Genomic DNA, 13,427 nt, shown 5'->3' with positions numbered 1-13,427 from the left:
GAACAAAAATGTTCCCTGTCATCTAAGTGGTACCTTGTAAAGAAGACGGGAGGGAAAACTCCAAAGAAGAGGAACAGAGGAAATGCTCTTTTGGAGGGTTCAGGTTTCAGATGGATTGAATATCTATCCAAGGGAGACTGAGTTAGCGGGAGAGCATTAGAGTCTGGAAGAGATGAATTTATCATTAATAAGAAAGTTCAGGGTTTTGAGGAGGGTTATTTGTTTTGTTTTGTTTTGTTTTTGTTTTTGTTTTTTTTTTCTAGCAACAGATTGGAGGATCTAGAGCAAGATAAATTAGATTTGGAAAACAGAGAACCTACATTTTTTGCACTCCCAATACGTGGTGTGCAAATTTTGACCCTGTCACTGTTATTTCTGTACACAGTTTACAAATGAGGAATCTAACACTGAGAAATTTTCAAAATAATAATGAACATCAAAACCATATATTTCAAGGTGTCACTTTCTTGGAAACCAGTAGGTTCTGCCCAGGACACTGGGATGGTGAAAGTAGCAGTTCTAATTACTAAGGGCCAAGTCCTGCTACAGATAAACACAAGCCCAACAGCCCATGGGTTGAGAATGTGGAGGAAAAACTTACCCATCCCTAAGGAAACTAATTTATAGATATTCCAGGATTATGGCATTTTGGGTACTGTGGTCCATTATTCTCACAAGGACATACACATGGCAACTCAAGGGTCCCCATTTTTGACCCAGATGACGTAGTCATCAAACCCTGAATGTCAAGAGTAGGTTCACTGGGAGTAGATTTTATAAATTGAGCTAAAGGGTCATTCAGAAAAGCCACAGTTAGAATTTGGGGCCATATCATCTGAGCAGGCTGCTTGTGGCAAGCATCCTCTGTGACTGAGATCCACACAGCCTGAGGACCAAGCCTCCCACAGCAGCACATCTGTAACCGTCTCTCCATCGTCTACCATGAAATGCTACAGCCCTGCAGTGGAGGCCAGGGAAGCAGAGGTTACATAAGTGGAAAAAAAAAATTGCTTCAGGCTCACTCTGATTAGTTAGAAAATAAAATGAGGTTTCATGAAGCACCTTTGTATTACAGAACTCCAAATCATTTCTTATTATGAACATAAGGTAATCAAGTTGAATACCAAGTAATTAATGTTCATTTTGAATACATCTCTGGAATTCTAATTCTTTAAAGCCTCTCTTAAAAAGTTTTCCACACTGACAGCCACATTCTCAAATGGTCCAATGCCACCTAAAAAGGCTGTGTTTCATAAATTCCTTATTGATATTACAATAGGGTAGCAGAATAATTTTAAGATGATTTCCCATTTGATAATTGCCCTATTGCTTATGAAAATAATGACTCTCAATTATTCCAGTGTGAGATGCATTCATTTTATTACATTATCTAAATTTGTGTAGACATTACAGGGCTTTATGCAGCCCCGGGCAGAGACACAAAATGTTCCTATTTCTCTCAATTATGCTTTTTTTATATTAATTTTCACATACAATTTTCACACCTTCTCTTATTTGCCACAAAACAAACATCAATGTATTCTACTAGGCATGATATTTTTATATTTATATCTGTAATCACTAATTTTCTTCTTATTTTATCAAGGGTAGCGGTAGATAATTATAATAAACAATACTTGACAACTAAATTAGCTGCCGTATGCCCCACACTGTGCTTGGTGTCTTCATGGTGCAGGACGAACCAGGCTCAGAACAGGTAAGTAAGCTGCCTGTGTTAGCGCAGCAGCGAGCAGGAGACAAGTCAGCTTTGTCTTAAGCTCTGCATTTACTGCCATTCCGGATTGGGGCTGGTTATCTTTGTTTTCACATCAGGTCAGTCCCTCTTTCCTCTCCTCTTTATCTTCTCTTTCCTGGCTTAGGAAACTTCTCTCTAAAAGTACAGACAATGGAACCAGGAGTTCTAGGTTCCAGCCCTGCACTCTCTGTAGATACTAGCTGTGTGGTAGGGGGTACATTAGTCACAGTCATTAACTTAGTTTGGTGACATACAACTAAATCTCAGGGGCTAAGCAAAGTACAAGTGTATTTCTTGCTGTCATCACAGTAATGCAGGTAGGGCAGCTCTCCTGCCAGTGACTCAGTGATCCGGGCCACGCCCTCTCATCCTCCAGCTGGCAGATGGAGGGGAAGGGAGCATGTGAATGGAGGGCACTTTTGGATGTGTAACCATTGGCCAGAACTAGTCACTTTTCCTCAGACAGCCTGTCCAAGCTAACTGCAGGGGAAGCTGGGGAAATACACATGAGCACATGGGGATCAGTAAGTGTTAGTAGCTTCTGCCACACTGGGCTTGTTTGTCTGTCGTTTAAATCTTTCTAGGGCTATTTTCCACTTCTACAAAGTAAAGATAAAGCACTTATCACTATGCTTGGCACATAATATACATATACTCAATGTTTTAAAATTTAATATTATATTATATACATTTGTACATAGGTCCTCAATGGAGACAAAGCTACCTTCCTTAGATCTATGAGGACAAAATTAAGAGAAGAAAATGTGTCTGCCAAACCAAAATCTCAATAAAGATACCCAAAGAAGTCACGTTTTAGAACTCTTCATGTGAAATGCTCCTTACAGCATTACATGACAGGGAGAAAAATCAGAATCTCAACAGGAAAATCTACCCTTTGAAGGAAGGGAGAAGGGCTGGTAAAGTGCCTGGGGGGGGTGTATGGTATGTGTGTGGGTGTAGGGGGAGGATTTATGAGAGAGAGAAGATAACTTGTTTTTGTGGTTAACAATATTTTTCATCTCAAAATTAGAAGGCTAATCCACTGATAGCTGTGGTGTCTCTCTGAAAATACTAATTAGAATGTGGGTTTTTTTTAATCCCCTGAATTTTCTTTTACTTCAAGAATCAGTTGTTCATATAATGAACTGAAGAGGGTCTTGTCCCAACTTCCGAAATCTCCCCTCTGATCTGTATCTTTCAACTTCATATTTCACATGTTCCAATAATTTGGAATAATTTTATTATTATTTACTGCTTTTTTCCCTACCTCAATCTTCTCCTCCTTCTCCACATTTCCTAAATCCTAGAACATATTCTTTGGCTTCTCATGTCTGTAAATGATCTTTCTAACGACAAAAGACCATCTAATGATGTGGACTCTACTTTGACAGAGGTAAGGAAGAGTTTTCTGTCGATCAAAAATGTGACATACATCTCCAAAGTGTCTACTTCACAAACACCAGAGTAGCATGAAGTGCAAAACAGTTTATCCATGTTTCAGTAGTCTCCTTCTCCCCCTATTGCTGTTAGACTTTTTTATTTGCTTTCTAATTGTTTTGCTTTTAAGAATAATACCTTTATTATTTTTATGTAATTATGTAGTCATTATTTAAAAATCACAGTACACTAAAAAGGTAAAGTAGAAAGTTAACACAAAACCACCCAAATTTTACCACCACAATATCAGAGACACTTTCCTATTTATATACAAAATAGAAGGACAAATTGATTAAAAAAAAAGATACAGATGGAATGACTCAAAATAGCTTTCTAGTCTACTAGCTACTTTTCAATTAAAAAGCATGACTGTATCTCATCAACTGTAACGCGCTCTGTTACATTTTAACATCTCTAAAATTGGGAGGTGTCTTAGCATGGGAGGTATCACCGTGGCCAGGCAGTAATGCTGACGAGATGTCCATTGCTTGGACCTGCACGAACTTGGTTGCTATTCCTGGTAGACTGACTGGCCAAATACAGCCCTTCAAAACTCAGGCAGAAAGGAAGATGAATTTTGGTTGTCGCCTAAAATACTCCCTTGACGCCTTCAGGTTAAAAAAAGATACCACGTCCACAAGTGAGGTGACACACACTGATTATCTCTGGATTGTAAGTATTCTTTGTTTTTAAAATTTTTTGGGGGGAGGTGGGTAATTAGGTATTTGTTCATTTATTTTAATGGAGGTACAGAGGATTGAACAGGACCTCACGTATGCTAAGCATGCACTCTGCCACTGAACTCTCCCCTGCCCACCGTAAGTATTCTTAATTCCTTCTTTGTATATGCGATGTTCTCCAAATTTCATAAAATAAACAAGTATTGCTTTTGTATTTAGGAGGTAATATGAATTTACAAAGTTTTCTAGGGGACTCTGGGTCAACAGTAACCTAAATTTTTGCTTCCCAACTGTCCTCTGATGTATGAGCAGTTTCTCTATGAAAAAGAAAAGTGGGTCTGAGCAACAACTTCTCCCTGTACCTCCAGGGAAAGAAACTGTGGCATGCCGCCTCACAGGCAGCGCCTCAGGGAGGCTCAGGATGAAGGGACTTACTTTGCTGAGACCTCAGGTCATCAGGTCCTACTGACCTCACCGGGAGAAGTGGAGTCCCCTTGCTTTCCAAGAATTCTGGAAACAAAAATATATTCTCCCAATGTTCACAGTACAGGGTTAACAGTTATCCAGATAGGACTTTAAAAAATCCAGTAATATGTTGTTTGCCAGAGACATATATAAACAAAAGACACAGGAATTATAAAAGTAAATACTAGAAAAAAGATACACCGGGTAAATATAAACCAACAGTTAAGCTCTGAAAAAGAATGTGTTATGATAAAGCGGATTTATTAGCATGGCTAACCTGAGAAATGCAAACATTGTTGAACTCCTGAAAATCAATCAATGAAATTTACTACAATAATGAAATAAAAGAGGAAAATCATTTATGGTACCATCTCTACAGATTCAGGAAAGGCGACTGATAGTTTTTAACTTCTATTTATGATTAAAAAATAATTCTGATAGACAAGAATAAAAGGAAACAGCTCCAACTTGCTAAAGAGCACTTAGTAATCATACTTGAAGGAAGCATTTTATACACATTCCTTTTTAAGTTCAAGAACAAGACAGAGATACATTCTAGTAAAGAAATGGTTTATGTCATGGCCAATGAAAAAGTCAAGAAGAGATGAGTTCCAGTTCTGGTTATCACGGAGAAGTTGGGATCCTATGCAAAAAAAACTATAACAGCTGGTCAAAAATAAAACTCTCCAGACATAATCCTTGAGAGAAGGAAAGTACACAAAAAAATCCATGGAAGTCAGAAGACAGTAGGATGACATCTTTATAACACTGAAATTTTAAAACCCTGTCCACCTACAGTTTTATACTAAGCGAATGCATCCTTCACAACTGAAGCCAAAATAAAGATGTTTTCAAACCTATAAACAAACTAACCAACAACAACAACAACAAAAAACCTCCAAGAATCTGTTGCCAGGAGGTATACACACAAAAAATAATGAAGAGAAATTTTCAGGGTGAAGAAATATGTGGCCAGATAGAAACATGGGGCTGTAAGGAGGAAGGAAGTGCACTGAAATGATAAATATGTGGGCAAATAAAAATAAATATTGACTCTACCCTTTCAGCATGTTCCCCTCTTCGGGAGATGCTATTCTTTTTTTTTTTTTTCCCTCCCTTAACGGAGGTAACGAGCATTGAACCCAGGACCTCCTGTGCGCCAAGCACACACTCTACTACTTAGCTATACTCCCCACCCTCCTTGACTCTTTAAAACAACAGCAATAATAGTATTTTGTGGGGTTTATATGCAAAAGTAGATTGTATAACAAAAATAGCACAAGGGAGGGAGGCAGTAATAGAACTTGAATTCCTGTAAGCTGCTTTTATTGTTTGAGAAATGGTAAAACACTAATCTAAAGTAGACTATAATGAATCAAAGATATGTATTATAATTTCAAGTGCAACCAATAAAATCATAATAACAGATGATATAACTGAAGAGGTAATAGAGGAGAAAATGGAATAATAAAAAATACTTGTTAAACCCAAAAGCAAGCAAGAAAGGCACAATAAATGGCACAAAACAAATGAGAAAATGGAAAGCAAGTATCAATATAATAGGTATAAACCCAATTATATCAGTAATTAGATCAAATGAAAATGGCACTGAAAATACAAGAAGAGCCTGAGCATCTTCTAGCTAGCGCCAGAAAGTGAGGCAGTGCTCAAAAAACAAAAGACGGAGGCACAGAAAAATTACAGTGGCCAAAGATGGAACAATTTGAGCAACAAAATAAAATAACGTGTTTTTATTTTTATTTTTTGCCATAAAGCAAGCTCATTAGCTAGTCATAGTTCCTTGCCTGATAAAGAGATCAAAACTTTCTATTTTACAGGGCCTGAGCTATTAACAGTCCTGTCTTAACTGAAGTGTTATAGTTTTCCATTGGCTTTCTTTCTGAGGGCTGTGGGGAATCAGCTTTATTGGGACATAATTCACATACTATACAATTCAGCCATTTAGAGTGTACATCTCAGTGGTTTCTAGTATATTCACACAGCTGTAGGACAACCACCACAATCAATTTTAGAGTATATTCATCATCCCCAAAAGAAACCATGTACCTACCAGCAGTCACTCCCACTGACCACTAAGTCTCAGCCCTAGCTAAACACCTAGATGTGCCTTTTCGGGGCGTTTCATATAAATGGAGTCACATAACAGGAAGGGGTTCTGCATGTCTAGTTTCTTTCACTTAGCGTGATGTTTTCAAGATTCATCCATGTTGTAGCATGCATTAGTACCCCATTACTTTTTATGCCTGAATACTATTCCATTCAGTATAAAATATATCTATATCTATATCTATATCTGTATCTATATATCACTTTCGTTTGATGACTGAGGATTGCTGTGCATGTGTAAAGCTTCATGACTTTGTGAGTCAGAGAATATCCATTCAGGATGGGCAGATCAGGTCACATGGGAAGCTTGGTAGTCCATGGTCAAGCATTCAGGCTAATAACAAATCAGATACCTGTTTCTCAAAAGAGTAGCTGTCTGCAGAGAATGACACAGCTTTGCTCCAAAATCCTACAGATCTGCACTGTAATTCTCCTATTAGGACCTGCCAAAGTTTCAAACAGCATCTCTGTCTGCCACAGACACTATAGGCATCATGGAATCTACTGAGATATACGGGCAGAGTGACAGAGAAACCTACACAGCAGACTGGACCTTTTACAGAGCCCACTCTTTCCTGGGCCAAGTTAAGAATGGAAGTTGTTCTAGATACTCTGTAAATGGATGAGAGCTGTATATTCAAATGAGGTAGATATTGCCCTTAAGATCCAAAGGGACCCATTAGGGTTTGTGCCTCTTTCTTACTAATAGGAGAACCCAAATACAGCAACTTGGTCTCCACCTTGGAACTATATTTCAACATGACCTAGACAAGAAGTCAGCAGGCTTTTTCTATAAGAGGTTAGATAGTAAATATTTTAGGCTTTGTGGACCACATACAGTTTCTGCTACATATTCTTTGCTTTTTAATAATCATTTAAAAATATAAAAACTACTCTTAGCTCACAGGCCATATAAAAACAGACCACAGTCCAGATTTGGCCAGTGAGTCATAGTTTGGGACTCTGTTGTAGACCACCAGAACACTAATAATGTCTCTGAGGTGGCAGATTTCTGAATTTTTCTGGGATTTATTTTACACCTTCAGGCATGCAAGTGTCTTACCAAGGCATCCAGAATCCCTGTTACTGTCTGCTCACCAGGTCTAATCAACATGATATCCTCAGCACAATGGACTAGTGTGAGGTCCTATGGAATGGAGAGAGGATGGAGGTCCCTGCAGACAGGCTACGACACAGGGCTGGAAAGTTGAGCATATTTGTAACAGCAGCTACAGTTGGAGTCTATACATGATAAGGTTTATGATAAGTCACAGTAACTTTCCTAACTCTGTCTTCTACATGGGACAAATAATGAGTTGAACAGGGATGTGGCAGGAGTCGCCACCCCTGCATCTTTCAAGTCCTTGATGGTGGCCTCATCTCTGCAGTCATCCAGGAATGAAGTATTGTTTTTGATTCACTATTTTGGAAGATGAGTAATTAGAATGGTTTCACTTTCTTATCATGTAGCTCACTCTCCTAAGGTCGTGGAAACCATGTGGAGATTCTGCCAGTTGCTGAGCATGTCAGTTCCACCTACACATTCCAAAACTGGGGAATAACCACAGGATGTTCAGTGGGCCCCCTATGAGACAAACCTGAGCCAAAATCCCATTGATCGCCTGGTATTCAGAACCCCCTACTTGTGGCTTAGGAAGCTCTAGGAACCGGTGTCAGCTCAGAGTCAGTATTTAGTAATTCATGAGGAGTGTGATTATTTTCCCTTCCTCAATGCATAACCACTCTTGCAAATGCCCACGAGTTCCTTTGGAGACAGTTGGGAGGAAGTGTCAATATTTGGCTATGTAGAAGTGTCCCTCCTCAAGAGGACTTGGCCTCTTCTTCATCTAAGGAGTTCTAGACTTGTTAACTGGCTCATGTCTTGGAATTAACTGAAAAACCACAATTCTTTTTGGTGATTCCAGTCAGGCTCCTGTACACTGGACTCGGAGCTTTTTGCTTATATAAATTAAGTAAGACTTTAATTAACAATCTGTAGTACTTGAGTGGTATCCCACAAAAATGTATGTTGAAGTCCTAACCTCCAATGTCTATGAATGTGAATTTTTTGGAAGTAAGACATAATTATTATAATTATAATAATTATATAATTAATTATGTTGCAGACATAATTAAGATTTATGTTAAGATGCAGTCATATTGGAGTAGGATAGGTCCTTAATCTAATGTGACCGACATCCTCATAAGAAGCAAAGAAGAGACACAGAGACCCAGTCACACAGGGAAAGCTCCATGCGATGATGGAGGCATATCAACAAGCCAAGGGATGCCAGATTGCCAGAAACACCAGAAGCTAAGAGAAAGGCACAGAACAGATTCTCCCCTCAAGCCCTCAGAGAGAACATGGTGCTGCCAACACCTTCATTTCAGACTTCTAAACTCCAGGACTGTGAGGGAATACGTTTCTGTTGTTTAAAGCCATCTACCAATGTGGTGTTTTATTACAGCAGCCTTAAGAAACTAATACACTGCCCAACTATTCCAGCCTAGAAATGCCATAAACAATTAGTTAATGTTGACGACCTCTGTGAGTAAGACCACTGCGGTGATTGCTTTTGTTCTGTCACACATTGTGGTAACAAGCCCACCTTATTTTCAGTGGGTAAGTACTCTAACTTGGCTCCTACCATCCAAGATCCCATCATTTCTATTGAATTCAGGAATGAAAACATAAGTAATCAAATAGAAACATGCAAAAAGGATATGAATAAGCTGATGCAAACCTAAATGGATTGTTAGTAGAAGTATAAATAGTTTTAATCATTCAGAAAAAAGTTCAGATATATCTCATATCTCAGTATTACCGCCTCAGAGAAAGTATTCCCCACGCCCACGAGGGGGCGCACCTAAAGGTTATCCACATAGCACTGCTTACAGAGGTACGGAGTTGGAGGCAACCTAGATATCCTCCATTAGGGAAGCACATAAATGACTTTTTTTAAATAGAATAAAAGTGTGGATGTATGCTCTGCAATACAACACAGCAAATCTTGCTGAATTTTCTTGCTACAATAGACCTTTACCTGACCTTTTCACTCCACAGCTCTACTACTACTTTAGTTCAGGTGATCTTTGCACCTTGTGAGATGACTACGACAGCCTAAAAATGATCTCCATGTTCTACTTTTGAAAATTCCTATCTCCTTTAAATGTAGTAGGGAAAATGATCTTAAAATGTGTCAGTGTTCCCGAATAAGAACATGATCTGCCTCCTCATTGATTCAAGTCTTGTGTTATGTTCTCAAAAACTATATGGTTTTCTTCACTTATTCAATTATGTATTGATCCAATAAAAATTTATTGCTCACCTATCATGTGTTTAGTCACTGTTTTCTTGGCACTGAAGTATAAAAGTGAGTAAGACAGTGAAAGCTTTCCACCCTCAAGGAAAGTGCGTTTCAGTAAGAGTTTTAGATAATAAGAAAGCAATAAATAAATACCAAATGCAGTGTTAAGAAGTCTAATGTACTTTGAAGAAATAAAGTATGGGGCTAGAGACTTAGGGTCTAGCCAAGGCAACTACTATTTGAAAAGGTCTATACTTTCCTAGTTATTTTATATTTTTCCCTAGAGAACGCAGAGAGCAAAATAATACTTCAAAAGTTATCAGTATTGGGCTCCTATAGATACACTATTTATATAAAAATCCACAAAAGGAAAATTCAGAGAGCAAAAATTAACTCTAAGACATTAAAAATTATGATAGCAGAAACAGAAAACCCTATAAATATGTTGGAATATAATTTCCAAGAAACCAGAATAAAAAGATAAAGTGATGAAAAACAGGAGATAAAAATAAAAAATAGAGGGTCAGTACAGTCAGAACAACATAAAAATAAAAAAATTCCAAAAAAGATAACAGAGAGAAAATACTAGAGGACAATTATCAAATTAATAATAATAATAACAAAATATTCAAAATGCAGGAAGTGACTCTCTGAATTAATGAACCTACCAAGTGCTTGACACAACGGCTGGAAAAATACCTTATACTATGTCATATTGGTATGAAATTTCAGAGCACTGAACACGTATAGAAATTTCTAGAAGTATCCAGGGTGGGTAGGGGGTAGAACCAGTTTACATGGTTTGTAAATATATTGTAGAATGGTTTTACCACTAGCAAAGACTTTGGGAACAATTCAGTAACGGGCTCATAGAAAACTCAGCAAAAGAAACTACTACAACTACTACAAAGAAAACTGTTAAATTACTAGAAATGAATGTTATTGTAATACTTCACGACTTCCCTCTAAGCAATATCCACAGTCATAAAGATGTAAATACTAAACACATAGTATAAATGTGCTGTAACGATGGAGAGGCTGAGGTAAAGGAAAGAGCATAGGTGAGGGTTGGTGAAGAAAGAATATTAAGTCCCTGTTGGACGTCAATAAATAATACTTAAAACTAAAAAGAAAAAAAAGAAAACATAAATTAAGTCAGAGAAGAGCAGGTTAGAGCCCAACATCACATTTTTTCTCTTTCATCTCACTTCCCACTTGCCCCCTCCCCACTAACAATGAATCTGGTTTGAAGGTAAAAGACCGAAAGTTAACTACTGATATAACCCTGATTTTTGCTCTACTTTCATTTTCTTTGGATTTTAGAAATAAGGAAACTCTCACCTTAGATTTTCTTCAGCTTCTCTCTCTGTTTATGATTACTTTGCCAGTGATGTCTTCTCTCTAAAAAGGAAATGAAAAGTTTTTACCAATTTTTTTTTAATATTCCACACATCTGATGACTTCATGTTACACATAAACTGTCTCAATATCTTAGACATTACAATCTTTCTCTTGTCAAATTGCTGAAAGCAATCTTGACATTGAGGATCCTAGAGTAACGCCTGGTATATCAGAGATGCACAGTCACTGGTGGTTATTGTTGGTAATGAAAGGGAGCAGGACCCTGTGGGCCCCCCAACCCCTGCCTCTTGTTCATAGAAAAGCTGAAGTCTCCCAGGCTCCATGAGTCTTGGAAGAAGAGCAGACTCCAGCAGTTGATGAAGACAAGCCTGCAGGCACTGGGGATGGCAAGGACTCTGACCACAGATCATACCGATTAACTGAGATTATTCCTTCATTTCCCTATAAAAATTTCATTGCTAAATAGAATCTTTGAAGTTGGCTTTTCTAGGGGGACACATGGTCCACCAAATTGCAGGCATTCTGATTAACAGCAACTTTCCTTTTTTGTTACCAAGGCTGTTACCCTCAGGATCATACCCCAGCCCCTCCCTCAAATAGCAACCAATTACTCTCAGATATCTAAGTCTCAAGAGACAGCTGCAGAGAAGAAACAAAAACTGGTTAGAACCCACGGAGTCCAAGATGATGGTGGCTTTGACTTTCATTGGACCTTGAGCCTCATTGTACGTTCACTGTAATATATTAGCATGCTAAATGACACACCCACCAGCGCCACGACACTTGCCACTTGCCATGACAACCACTGGAAAAACCCAGACCAGGACTGAAAAGCTTGAACAAGAACTGACTGGCTCCATCACACCCAGAAGGAGGACGTGATGGCAGAAGCCCCCCATTAAAGTCCACGTGGCCGAACCCCGGTAGAGCTGTCTCTACCAGCCAGCTAGGTTTACAGTTCTCCTCTCGAGTGCTTCCTTTCCTGGCTTTTCTTTCCTTCACCCCGCTAGAGCACTTTCCTTCCTTTTACTCTTTGGAGAAAAAAACAAAGCAGTTTTCACTTTGTCCCTCTGTCTCAGCTGTGAGTTCTTCCCAGCAGGCAGGCCAGGACCCACACTTTGAAGGGCCTCCTAACTTAGGGGTCTCACTACCAGTAACAGCAATAGCAGTAGTACCGCCTCTAGTCCTCGTCTGACTTGCCGGGTTGGCAAAACTGCTGCGTGTCACTGTGTGTGTAAAGTGTAACTGACGGACACAATGTGCCTTGGACGGCATATGCGCTCAGTAACTATTGGTTGAATGAATAAATCAATATATATGGGAATGAGTGCTAGGTGCTGGAGGCTTTTTTCTATAAAATTGACTGGCCTATTTACAGTGCAGTGATCTTTCTGGTTAGATTTCTCCCCAGAGAATTCTATCTTTATTTTAATTGAAGAGCAGTTATAAAAGCTAATTGACTGTCTGCGTTTGCAGGAAACTATTCCTGCCTCCCATCAAACCCAAACCCCAAGGGGCAATCAATATTTAGAGGTTTCCCACCTATGCCAGTAGTTTAAGAGAAGTAAAGCAAAGATTAATGTATATAGCTTGTCAGATATGTACTTAAAGCTTCTTTGTTTTTTTTTTAGTAATGAATCCAACTCAGGCAAGTTGGTAATTAATGCTGTAAAATTCAGCTCAGCAGAAATTCTATTGAAAAATGAGAACAACATAATACAGAGCTCTACTAAAAAAATGGCTATCCAAGTTTGCCATTTTAAAAAAGTAATTCAAAGCTCTCTGTCACTTAAATTAAAGCAAAGATATAGGCACATTGTATTGTATATAAATACAAAATTTACCTCCCTTTCTTTAGAACAGTACTCAGTATGGAGATATTGGATGTATATGATGCTTAAGAAGAATGTTAAAGGTATTTTGAGGGCAAGGTATCAAATTAGAGACGGTGAAGAAAAAAATAAGTAAATTTGCACATCTAAAGGCATAGTATATTTACATATTTAAGAGATAAAAATATGCAACATACTTTATTAGACCTATAATTAGAAACACAGTTATAAGAAAAACAAGTTAATAATGGACTTGGAAGAAAATCTTTACTAATTTCCAAATGTCATTTTTTAAAAATGTTATCAAAATCAACCTGTTTTTTCTCCACTAGGCAAAAATAATCGGACAGGAAAGAAACAGATTAACACTCTTCTAAAATTAAATAATTCCACAGACATATTCATTGCAAAAACATCTTCCTTTATCTAAAAGTTTATGTCAAATAGAATAAAAGTATGT

The 13,427-nt window shown here is 38.1% G+C and overlaps 1 long non-coding RNA gene across 6 annotated transcripts in view; it reads right to left on the bottom strand.

Moving 5' to 3' along the window:
* Positions 1-13,427, bottom strand: part of LOC123615799 (uncharacterized) — a 212,715-nt gene that overhangs the window by 135,503 nt on the left and 63,785 nt on the right. For all 6 annotated transcript variants that reach the window (XR_012511656.1, XR_012511654.1, XR_012511657.1 and 3 more), the window contains exon 2: positions 11,115-11,174. This is a non-coding gene — a long non-coding RNA (uncharacterized LOC123615799). The remainder of the gene's footprint in view (positions 1-11,114; positions 11,175-13,427) is intronic.

Source organism: Camelus bactrianus, chromosome 14 (assembly GCF_048773025.1).
Source record: "Camelus bactrianus isolate YW-2024 breed Bactrian camel chromosome 14, ASM4877302v1, whole genome shotgun sequence".
In the NCBI taxonomy this organism is placed as follows: domain Eukaryota; kingdom Metazoa; phylum Chordata; class Mammalia; order Artiodactyla; family Camelidae; genus Camelus; species Camelus bactrianus.
Note: the sequence above shows the minus strand (reverse complement) of the source record. Positions and strands in the feature narration are given on the sequence as shown.